This window comes from Eubalaena glacialis, chromosome 9 (genome assembly GCF_028564815.1).
Source record: "Eubalaena glacialis isolate mEubGla1 chromosome 9, mEubGla1.1.hap2.+ XY, whole genome shotgun sequence".
NCBI classification, from domain to species: domain Eukaryota; kingdom Metazoa; phylum Chordata; class Mammalia; order Artiodactyla; family Balaenidae; genus Eubalaena; species Eubalaena glacialis.
In genome coordinates this window covers 21,823,849-21,835,097 of record NC_083724.1, presented here as the reverse complement: position 1 = coordinate 21,835,097, position 11,249 = coordinate 21,823,849, and the positions used below count along the sequence as shown (strand labels likewise).

The window sequence follows — 11,249 nt, the reverse complement described above, 5'->3', positions numbered from 1 at the left end:
TCTTGTTTGGTGGTGACTCTTGTTATCTTTTATGTCCTGTAACCCAACTGGAATTGTCTTTTTTATTTTTCCTGAGAGTTGGATTAGTCCTGATATCTTGGGTTTTGGTTTAATCAATAGAATTGTTCAGCGTTCTTTTTTGCTGTTGTTTTCTTGACCTCTGAGCCACCAAAAGCTGGCCAGCTGTGTAAAATGGGACAAGACTTCACTTAGTATAATATTTTCACAGTTCATCCATGTTGGAAAGAATGTGACCACAGGTTTCCCCACTGATGCAATTCAGGCAGAAAGCTGCCTGACTCTTAGGAAGACCCCAGGCTCAAAGGGGGAGGCTTTCTGGTCTACGTAAGTTTTGTATGGAGCTTAAAAGAGGGTAGATGAGATTAATGACCTGAGTTGAAAGACAATTTGGAGTCACGTGGATGCATTTCCATTCCATGTGGCACCTTAATTGGAAATTAACACCCAAGTATCAATATTTCTTCCACTGAGTCCTTCTTAGATTGAATCTTCCTTAGTTGTTCATGGGGAGAGATTCAGCATTGGAGGTGCCAATGATACAGAGTGACAGAGAGATTCAGAAGCCAGGGGCAGGGGAGTGGGATGGTTGGAACCAGATAGCTACCCTGTGCCTCTCCTCCTTCCCCAGTTTCTCTGCACCATCTTAATGTTCTGAAGTTAAAACCCACAGTTAGGGCTTCCCTGGTGGCGCAGTGGTTGAGAATCTGCCTGCCAATGCAAGGGACATGGGTTCAAGCCCTGGTCTGGGAAGATCCCACCTGCCGCTGAGCAACTGGGCCCGTGAGCCACAACTACTGAGCCTGCGCTCCGCAACAAGAGAGGCCACGATAGTGAGAGGCCCGCGCACCACGATGAAGAGTGGCCCCCGCTTGCCGCAACTAGAGAAAGCCCTCGCACAGAAACAAAGACCCAACACAGCCAAAAATAAATAAATAAATAAATTAATTAAAAAAACAAAAACAAAAAACCCACAGTTAGCCCCATTGAAGTAGATTGACAGGATTTGCACCTACCAAGCTTGGAATACCATTCTGAATTTTTTTCCTGAATTATTTTTTTATATCCCATTCTCTTTAGAGATCTTAAGCTGTTGAGTATTGTCAAATAAAAAGCATGAGACATCATGAAAAAAAAAAAAAAATAAAGCCAACAGAATCCCCAAAGTATTAGGACTAATTTTATTATAACTAATGAAAAATTTCATCAAGGTTGCTAGAGAGATCAACTTACAAAACTCAATAACATTTCTCTATACCAGCAAAAACTCATGATAATAACTAACAGTTAAAAAAACAAAAAATTAAACAACAAAAAACCTGTGAAAGTATATAGGAATTAACAACTGAGAATACACCAGAAGATCACCAAGGAGAGACCTTTAAAACTCTAAGAAAAGACATAGAAGATGATTTGAACACATTTATAGACACTGGGCTCACTTGGTTTTGGTCCAGGGAGCCCCATGTCATATTTCTGACCTCCAAAACTGTAATATAATAAACTTGTGCTGTTTGAAGCCATCACATTTGTGGTTATTTGTTGCAGCAGAAACTAATATAGGACCCATTTCTCCTGTCCAGCTGGATGCCAAGAATAGAGCTTCCTAACTGTATCTTTGATACAGCAGCAGAGTTTCCTAACATAAATTTTTAACTCTTGGAAGGGAGTGCAGCACATATGATCTACTGTGCAATCCTAACTCACACTTGCCTGCATTTGGAATATTATTTTGTGGTGCTCTTTGCAGTAGACTTATTTCCCTTCCTTTAATCGACTCAATTTGTTTTCAGGCCCTAAGAATGTGTTCATAGGCAGTGAGGTGGTAGTAGGGTGATAAGGAACTAATAAAACACAATTTAGGATTTCAATATCATGATGGAAAAATCCCCTATGGCTGCAGTCCCCAACCTTTTTGGTAACAGGGACTGGTTTCCTGGAAGGCAATTTTTCCACGGACGGGGCAGGGGGGATGGTTCAGGCGGTAATGCGAGCGATGGGAGCGGCAGATGAAGATTCGCTCCCTCGCCTGCCGCTCACCTCCTGCTGTGCAGCCTGGCTCCTAACAGGCCGAGGACTGGTACCGGTCTACGGCCCGGCCAGGGGGTTGAGGACCCCTGCCCTATGGGACTTGGCTGTGAGCTTGGCCCTCCATCCCTGAGCAAAGTGGACCAGGAAGCAGTAGAGATCCCAATGATGGCTGATTCCAAGATGGGCTGGGACCTGGCACCCTTTGCTGCAGTGCTTGCACCTGGACAAACGTCTCCTCCCACAACAGAATACAAAGAAACGATAAGGGGCTGGAAATAGCTGCACACATGCACAGTCAGGGTAATTATGAACAATAAGATACAAAAAAGCCACAAACAAACTGCCATTTCTGAGGTGCTAAGAGCAAAAGCAGGGTACTGCACGTGATCCCTGCACACAGCACCACCACGGGGGTGGGCGGACCACCTAAGCCGCCCCTCCCGCTCAACCTGCAGACCCGCTCCTGTTGTTATCCTATTTAAGGAACGAGCTCATCCCCTCTCCGGGAGAAAACAGGGGCACCTGTTTCTTGTTTACACTCCCTCATGCTGCAGCAAGCACGAGACCCAGTAAAGCCTTGCTTGAATTCCTCGTCTGGCTTCTTACCAATTTCTATTGATTAAAGAGTCCGAGGACCCAAATCAGTAACAATTCCACCGTAATTTTCATTTGATCCCTGATTTTTGTAGATATTCTAGAAAAATAAAAAAGTTTTGAAAACTCAATATCTTTCTCTCTGTCTTTTGGGTAAAATGATAACTGATTTGGGTTGACATTAGCAAGATGGTGGAATAGGAGATGCCAGCCCTCATAACCCCACAGACGCACCTATTTTAACAACCACGCATGGACATGAATACCTTTATGAGTGTCCGGAAGTACAACAGAGAGGTTCTAGCGCCCAGATAGAGCAAAATAATTGAAGAAAGTAAGAACAGTTTCACTTTACCTGCATCTCCCCTCTCCCAAGGCGGCGTAGCACTGGCATCTCTGGGAGTTTGTTAGAAGGTGGAATCTCAGGCCCCACCCCAGACCTGCTAAATCAGAGCCTGCTGTTTAACAAGTTCCCAGGTGATTCGTATGCACATTATCAGAAGCGCTGTGTTATCTTACATATAATAGAAATCCATAAATAATGTATTGCATTGTTCTGTGTGTTATTTTAAAGTTATATATGGGACTTGCCTGGTGGCGCAGTGGTTAAGAATCCGCCTACCAGCGCAGGGAACACCGGTTTGAGACCTGGTCCGGGAAGATCCCACATGCCGCGGAGCAACTAAGCCCATGCGCCACAACTACTGAGCCTGCGCTCTAGAGCCCACGTGCCACAACTACTGAAGCCCGCGTGCCTAGAGCCCGTGCTCCGCAACAAGAGAAGCCACCGCAATGAGAAGCCCACGTACCGCAACGAAGAGTAGCCCCGCTCGCCGCAACTAGAGAAACCCCGCGTGCAGCAACAAAGAGCCAATGCAGCCAAAAATAAAATAAGTAAATAAATTTTTTTTAAAAAGTTATATAAATGGTGTCATACTGCACATATCATTCAACAACTGGCTTTTTTCATCTTACAATTTGTTTTTGAGATCTAACAATGTTAATATAGATCTAGTACACTTCCTTTTAACTTGCTGAAGAAAATTCACATTTATGTTACTGATAATGAAATCTATTATTAAGTTATGAAATTAATTCTATCTTCACTAACCCATACTAAATTATGGTTGGGTCTCTTGTTTTTAATAGTAGCCTAGCTAGATAAACAAATTAAATGTCTGAAACAGATTTTTTTATCCTTCCCCACTAAACTGGCTCCTCTAGGTAACTGGAGTAAATGGCTATTCCATCCTTCCAATTGCTCAGGCCAAAAGCCTTGGGGGCATCCTGTGTGCTACTTAAGTGCACAGCATTAAACCAGGCCTTGCATTTGTGATTTAGCTTGGTGCTTCCCAGAATTCCGGGCGGCACATGCATGAAGTGGGCCTGGGTTCAAGTCCTAAAAATGTTAATACTCTTCAGCTAAAGACCACCAGGAACATACATGTAATTGAAAAATTGGGTTTATTACTGCAGCTGGGAAGAACGCTCACCGTGGGGAACCATGGGTGTCTCAGTAGAAGCATGTTAGGAAGGACCTCCTGCAGGTTTGGGGGAGGATCTAAGGAAGCTCTAGATTGGGTGCTGTCAGAAAGCAGGGGCAAGTCTATGAATGCATCTCTCAGTAAACCCTATCTATAGGAAGAGAAGACCAGCATGAGGATAAAGCTGTAATTAGTAGAGAAGTAGCAGTGACTCATTTTAGCCAAGAGGGGGGTGTGTTTCTGGATTGCACAATGATTTTTCTTAATGATCTCTGAATGACCTTGTCTGTGTTGATGTTTCAGGAGATTGTTTATGTCCAACAGAATAACCTGGCCTAGCTGTGAGCATCAGGCCAGCTGGTGATAACCTTGAAGCCTCATGATTGGAGTCAGGCCAATTCCAGGAGAGCAGGGACTGCTCTTTTCTTTCTCAAATGAAAGAAAGAGGTGGTGGTGCCTCCTTTGCAGTCAGCTTCTCTCTGTGACTCCAGGTGAGGGAGAGGAACTGTCCTCAAATTCATTCAGGCTCAGCCCCTGCTTCTCAGAGGTCCGCATCTTCAGTCTGCAGCCCCACATGATCGGCCCCAACCCTGCATGGGTGATCCAGATCTGTCCCCAGACCCCAAACCCAGAGGACGATGCTGCTCTGGCCTGTTTACCCACATCGTTCCTGTCTGTTTTCTTTCTTTTTGTTCCTCTTGAAAAGGACTGCTCTGTTTCTGATCCACAGACATCTTCACTCCTTGCTTTTGAGTGTCCTTAACATTTCATGCCTTATTTGCATAAAATGTTTGGGGTTGAGGTATAGGTTTCAGTGTGAGCTCATCTGCCAACTTGATCTGGGAACCCCTGAGGGTCTTTTTGTGCCTCCCGATCGGCTGTAGTTTCCTGACATGTGGCACTCTCCAGCCATTTCCCATCATCAACGTGGCCCTCTTGTGCATTGATTACTATTGTTGTTAATGTTCTAAGCATTCTCAAGGATATGCTAGGCCATGCCCTTCTGGGTATCAGCTGCTCTGTCCCTTAAATGCAAACTTTTAAAAAATGGGTGATCCTAGCATGACTGGTTGACTTTCTACATAGCCTTTTGTCATAGTTCAGCAAACCAGATTGAGCACTTAAGTCAGGAGCAATAAGTCTGAAACTAACTTACTCTTCTGATCTGGAGGCAGAGTAAGATGTGAGGAGAGTCAGATGCCTAGAAAGCCTTCTCTTGTTAACATAAGCCTTATGTCCATAATGAATGAGTCATTCTTTCTGCATGACAACCCCTACCCACGTCTTGCTCTACCCCAACACCCATGTGTAACTCTTACACTGTTTTTATCATCAGCTGATGTTGGGAAAGGATTATAACTGGAAGAGGATCTTTAATTTCCCTTTCTCCAAAGCCTGTAAGCTCCCCAAAGAAGAGGTTAATAACACTTAGCCTCCTTGATGCCTCCTGAATGTACCACATATAGATTGCTGAAGATAAGTGTTGTTCACATTTCATGGAATCTCACTTAACACGTTCACAGTAGATAAAAGCAGTGGTTGAAGGAGGTTTTCCAAGAGTATGAAAAAACACGGACCAAGAGAAAGATAAATACCATATGATATCACTTATATGTGCAATTCAAAACATGACACAGGGACTTCCCTGGTGGTCCAGTGGGTAAGACTCCGTGCTCCCAGTGCAGGGGGCCGGGGTTCGGTCCCTGATCAGGGAACTAGATCCCACATGCATGCCGCAACTAAGAGTCCGCATGCCACAACTAAGAAGTCCACATGCCGCAACTAAAGATCCTGCATGCTGCAACGAAGATCCCACGTGCCGCAATGAAGACCTGGAGCAGACAAAATAAATATTAAATAAATAAATAAATATGACACAAATGAACCTATCTATGAAACAGAAACAGAATCACAGAGAACAGACCTGTGGTTGCCAAGGGGGCTGGGGGCTGGGGGAGGGATGGAATGGGAGTTTGGGGTTAGCAGATGTCAGCTGTTATATATAGAATGGATAAACAACAAGGTCCTGCTGTATAGCACAGGGAACTATATTCTATATCCTGTAATAAACCATAATGGAAAAGAATATGAAAAAGAATGTATATATGTAAAACTGAATCACTTTGTTGTACAGCAGAAATTAAAACTGTAAATCAACTATACGTCAATAAAATTTAAAAAATGAAGAATTTCAGAAACTAACAGCATCTTATAATGGTAATTTTCAACTTAGATATCATAGATGTGTTTCTACAAAATAAAAGCATTTGCCATACCAAAAAAAAATAAATAAAAGAAAAGAAAGAAAGAAGGGACACTGACCATCTCATAGGATGGATGAGTTAGAGAAGCTGGGGTATAAGGGCATATTCTGAAACATATCGAGCTGGTATCAGCCCCAGCAGCATCTATCTCTCAGTGCCCCCACTGAAAAAGAGAATTCTAGGATGGAGCAATTTATAGGGCAAGTCTTATAGTTTGCCTTATCAGGTCACTAAGAAATGGGCAAATCAAAAGGCAAGTAGCACTCATGGGGACAGAGAATTACTGCAGATGAGGGAGAATCCTGAAACTCAGGGAAGATTCTGAGAAGCTAGAGGAAGATTATGGACACAGGGCCAAGGAAGTCCCCTCATTTGCTTCCTGTCAACCCCACATCTCTTAACATAAACAAAGACAAATCACATGACTGAAAGGTGAATTATTTATTGACCAGGTAGAGGAAGGTCTTATTCATGGTACTGTTGTCCTGAATATGGCAAAGAGAGTTAGAAATTTGGAGGAAACTTTGATTCGTGGTGAGCTGATGAGCCTTCCTAGATAATTAGGGAAGATCCTGAAGATGCAGAGTTGATGCCTTCACGTGCGATAGTGATGGAAATCAGGTCACAGAACTTGTCGCAAGATGATGTGGGGACCATGGAAGAGAAGATCCTGGAGCCCAAGTGAGGTGGCACTCACTCAGTGCTAAATAAGCAGATGAGAACAAGAACACCGAAACTTATTAAGTGCTTCTCGGATTGAACTGAGGACAAAGAGAATTTCTATTACAAAAAAAAAAAAAGGTGAAGAAATAGTTATCAACCTGCATTCTAACCCATGCTATTTGCCAGAATAGGGGTAGGGAGGGTGTTAAGTAAATGACTTTTTTTTTTTTCTATTGCTGATCCCATCTTAACCTTCCCCCAGTTGAGTCTATGAAAAGAAGAAAAGAAGCAATGAAGGATCTTAGGCTTGTTTCTGCCATCCTCAGCATTGGAAGTTTTAAAGAATTTTTGACAAATTGAGAAATAATGGCAAAAGCCATAGCAATCTTTTATTAAATGCTTACTTTATGTAAGGCATAATTGCTAATGAAGCCCCACAATAAATCTGAGGTAGGAGACAGATGAGGAAACTCAAGAGTCTATTTTCCAGGTTGGAAGACAACTGGAAAGTCAGACAACTCTATTCCCAGATTAGAAGTTAAGGATGTGCAGGAAGAAAGGAAGAGATCGAAGGAAAAAAATTTTTCCATAAATTGGAGGGTGAGATGGCCCTCTGGGCTTGGAAGATGGACCACAAACACAGAAATGTATTTGAGTTTCACACTCACACCCTTTTCCCATTTAAAACTTTAAGTCATGATTTTTAGCACATTATCAATTACTGAACACTTTTCTCCAGCATTATATCCACACAGTAACTCTGTAAGGTAGACATCATTGTTTCCCTTTTAATTGCTACATCATTTGCTCAAAAAGCTCATAGCAGGAGTAGAACCTGAACCCAGGTCCTCCAACTCCAAATTTCAAGCTCTCCCAACAAGCTTCCTTACCAAATTATTTTTATTGTAATCTTTGGACATAAACCCCTAATGCTTTTGGGAGGCACGGATCCCTGAGCCAGCCCCTCTCCAGCAGAGCTCACCAACCTGGAGGCCTGGGCCACTCCACTCCCTCGGGCTTGGAGACAGTGATCTACAGAGGCAGAGAAGAGCACATTCAAATACCAACCCTGGTTTATTTCCCAGAATGAAATCAGATGACTCTCCAGGTTAGGACAAAGGGGACTGACTGGGGTATTAACTTCTCTTGGATTTTTCCCTTCAGGAACATTCCCATTCAGTAAAATGGGAATTTAGGCAGAGAAAGCCAGAGAGAGCTCAACTTACCGACTTTGGTAATATGGAAACGTGTGGAAATATGTTTTCCTTAACAATCCCATATTTTTGGCAAATTTTCACAAACTTTTTCTTGATTTTGGACTCACGTCTGGTTCTCGGACTGTGGGAAGAGTGACAGTAACTGCTTTGTCTTGTTTATTGGTCACTGAGGCTCATCAGAGGGGCGAGGCTCCAGCCAGATGGGAAAAATGAATGGTACTGATTGGGTGCTTAGGCAGAAGTCTTGGGATGAAAAAATAACCTGTCTTGAATTTGACATCTTTAGGATATCTTTCTGGCATGATGAGAGATTCATCATCTTCCCAACACTGAGCCTGAGAGATTTTATCAAAGGTGAGCATCTATCTTCAGAGGAGGAGAGATGTCCCAGGATAAGATTGGGAAGACCACTCTGTCTCCAGGCTTCCTTCCTTCCCCAGTCTCCCCACCACACGATGAGTGTCAGCATGAAAATACTCTACCATAGAGCTCCAGCAGTTGGAATGATTCATTGTTGTTGACATTCATGAGATAAAAAATAATATATTCAGTATAGTTCGTTTGAAGTATGCGAAATTTATTGTCTTCATCATCTGTGGAGGAAACAGAACACAGCTCAGAACTCCTTTGGTCCATGGGAAGGAAGTGAAACCCTTTCACTTCCTATTCTCTCCCACAAAACAAATTCAAGTGCATATCCTGGAAGAAATAGAGAGTGATATCTACTGCCTTCCATTTGCATCTCTCTGGGATTCATGAGGCAACTTCTAAGGAACACTGGTAGACTGACCACTAGGGGTAGAAAAATTCAGCCACAGCAGCAGCTTTCCCTCTATCATGCTCCCTGAAACTCACCTACCCTCCCTCAGCCATCTCTGCCAACTGTGTGTCTCTGTCTTCTCTATAAGCCCCATTGCATTATATACCCAGGGCTGTATCCTGAATAATGTGCTGTGGCAATGGCCATCAGACATCATCAGAAAGTGGGCAAGGAATGAGAAGCTGTCCTGCCAATTTACTTTTTTTTTTTTTTTGCCAATTTTCTTTTGTTGCAGGAGGTACATGTGACCAAACTGCCTTCTATACCTGATGGTACTGTGTGCCAGGTACTGGCTTTTACACACACATTTCTCCCAAATTCAGGATATTGGCTATTAGATGGCCCCATTGTATTACCTAAACAAGCATATCAGGAACTGATCAAGATCCTGAAGATACTGGGGTTTAGCAAATTCCTTGCAGTTGGAAGTAGAATTTAGAAAGACCTTTTTTTTTTGCATACTTACAGGTAACACTATATACACCATCCTATCCTGCTTTGTCAGAAAGCAAAGACATTTCAGTACATGCTCCACTTACCCTGTAAAACAGAATGAGCTGATGCCCAAGAGATACTGATGGGGCTGGCTCCTTCACACTCTACCTGTAACTTGAGTTTACGATTCCACTGATTAACTGTTGAACATTTTTGGGTATAGTTTCCAAAGAACTTTTATTTACATTATTCACTTTATTTGCTGCTTTGAGAATGAGTCAACTACTTCTATCACTATTACTCTACCACTACTTCCCAGTATTACTATTACGATAGCTACTTGTCTAGAGAATTAGCTGGGTTCTTACCATGTGCCAGCCTCTCAGATATGTGCCTTACGAACATAACCTCACTTGGTCCTCACAAAAAACCATGAGAGACAATTATTATTATCTTATTTTACTCTAGGGAAAATTGGGGAAGAAACAGATGAATTTTCTTGGTCACACATATAGATTCAAGAACGAGATAGGCTGTTGATTCTGAATCCTATGCTCTTAACCTATGCTGTCTTGCCACACTACTTATGATTCTGATACCCCTCTACCCTTTACCTCCTCTACTCCCGTTTAAATTCATGCCTGTCACCAATTCTTATCTCTGAATCTAGAAAAGCCACAGGTTCACCAAACCCCAAATCAGTGCCAGATGATGGACCCTGATTTTAGGTACAGGCCCAGAATGTATGTATACGTGTGTGTGTGTATGTGTGTGTGTGTGTGTGTGTGTGTGTGTGTGTGTGTGTGTGTGTGTGTGTGTATGTGTGTAGAGGTCCAAGACCATATTCAGGCTTCTGTTTTTTCTTTCCCAAGCAAAAAACCCACTTACTTTGTATGAAATTTAAAGAACAAAGAAAAATTCTCCAAGGCATGGATGTGCTCCACAAAAACTCTCATGCTACCATTTTCTTCTACCTTTTCTTCAGCGTCTGAGGCCAAGAGAATGGAATATCACTCCCCTGAAATCTGCAATAAATCAATAAAATGATTGGGTCAGAAAAGAGGAAAGAGATACAACATGAACACTTGTCTCCTTGAACTCTGGCCTGTGGGCCAGGACTCATCATGGTGATGTGAAGATGAAATTAGAACTCAGATCAATTGGCACCACACCTAGGACTCTTTCCACTGTCCCTCCAGTGAGAATGGAGGTACCCAAGTGTTGTCGTCTTTTAACATGGCACAACTGCCCTTAGTCTAAGGTCTGAAATCACCCCTTTTGCCTAATATGTCAAGGAACTGCTGCCCTCCAGGAGGGTCACCTTGTTTCAGAATCCTCCAAACCACCCCCAAAATCCAAAGTCACTCTACTCCACTGCCCCTACCTTTGAAATATCGAAGTTGCTTCTCACAACATCAGGGTTTCCTTCCTTGTGGGCACAGACTAGAGTCAGCCCCAGACACAGCAACAGCAGCTTCATCTTGGCAGGGGACAGTGCTGTCTTCTCTGTAGTCACTGGGAGTGAGTCTTTCCCTGACGGTGGCTCCTCTCCCCAGGGCCTCTGTTTTTATATCTGTTCTGGGTCCAGTTTTTTGTCCACAAGGCACAACCTTTCCTCCAGGAAGTGGGAGAACCCAAGACTATCTGATCCCAGAGACCCTATAATTATTGACTCCACGACACAGGTTGAGGCTTGATGTCTTTGACATGAAGGACAGATGGA

At 43.0% G+C, this 11,249-nt stretch overlaps 1 pseudogene; it reads right to left on the bottom strand.

Moving 5' to 3' along the window:
* Positions 1 to 5,719: 5,719 nt before the first annotated feature.
* LOC133098265 (salivary lipocalin-like) lies at positions 5,720 to 11,006 on the bottom strand (annotated as a pseudogene).
* Positions 11,007 to 11,249: the final 243 nt, after the last annotated feature.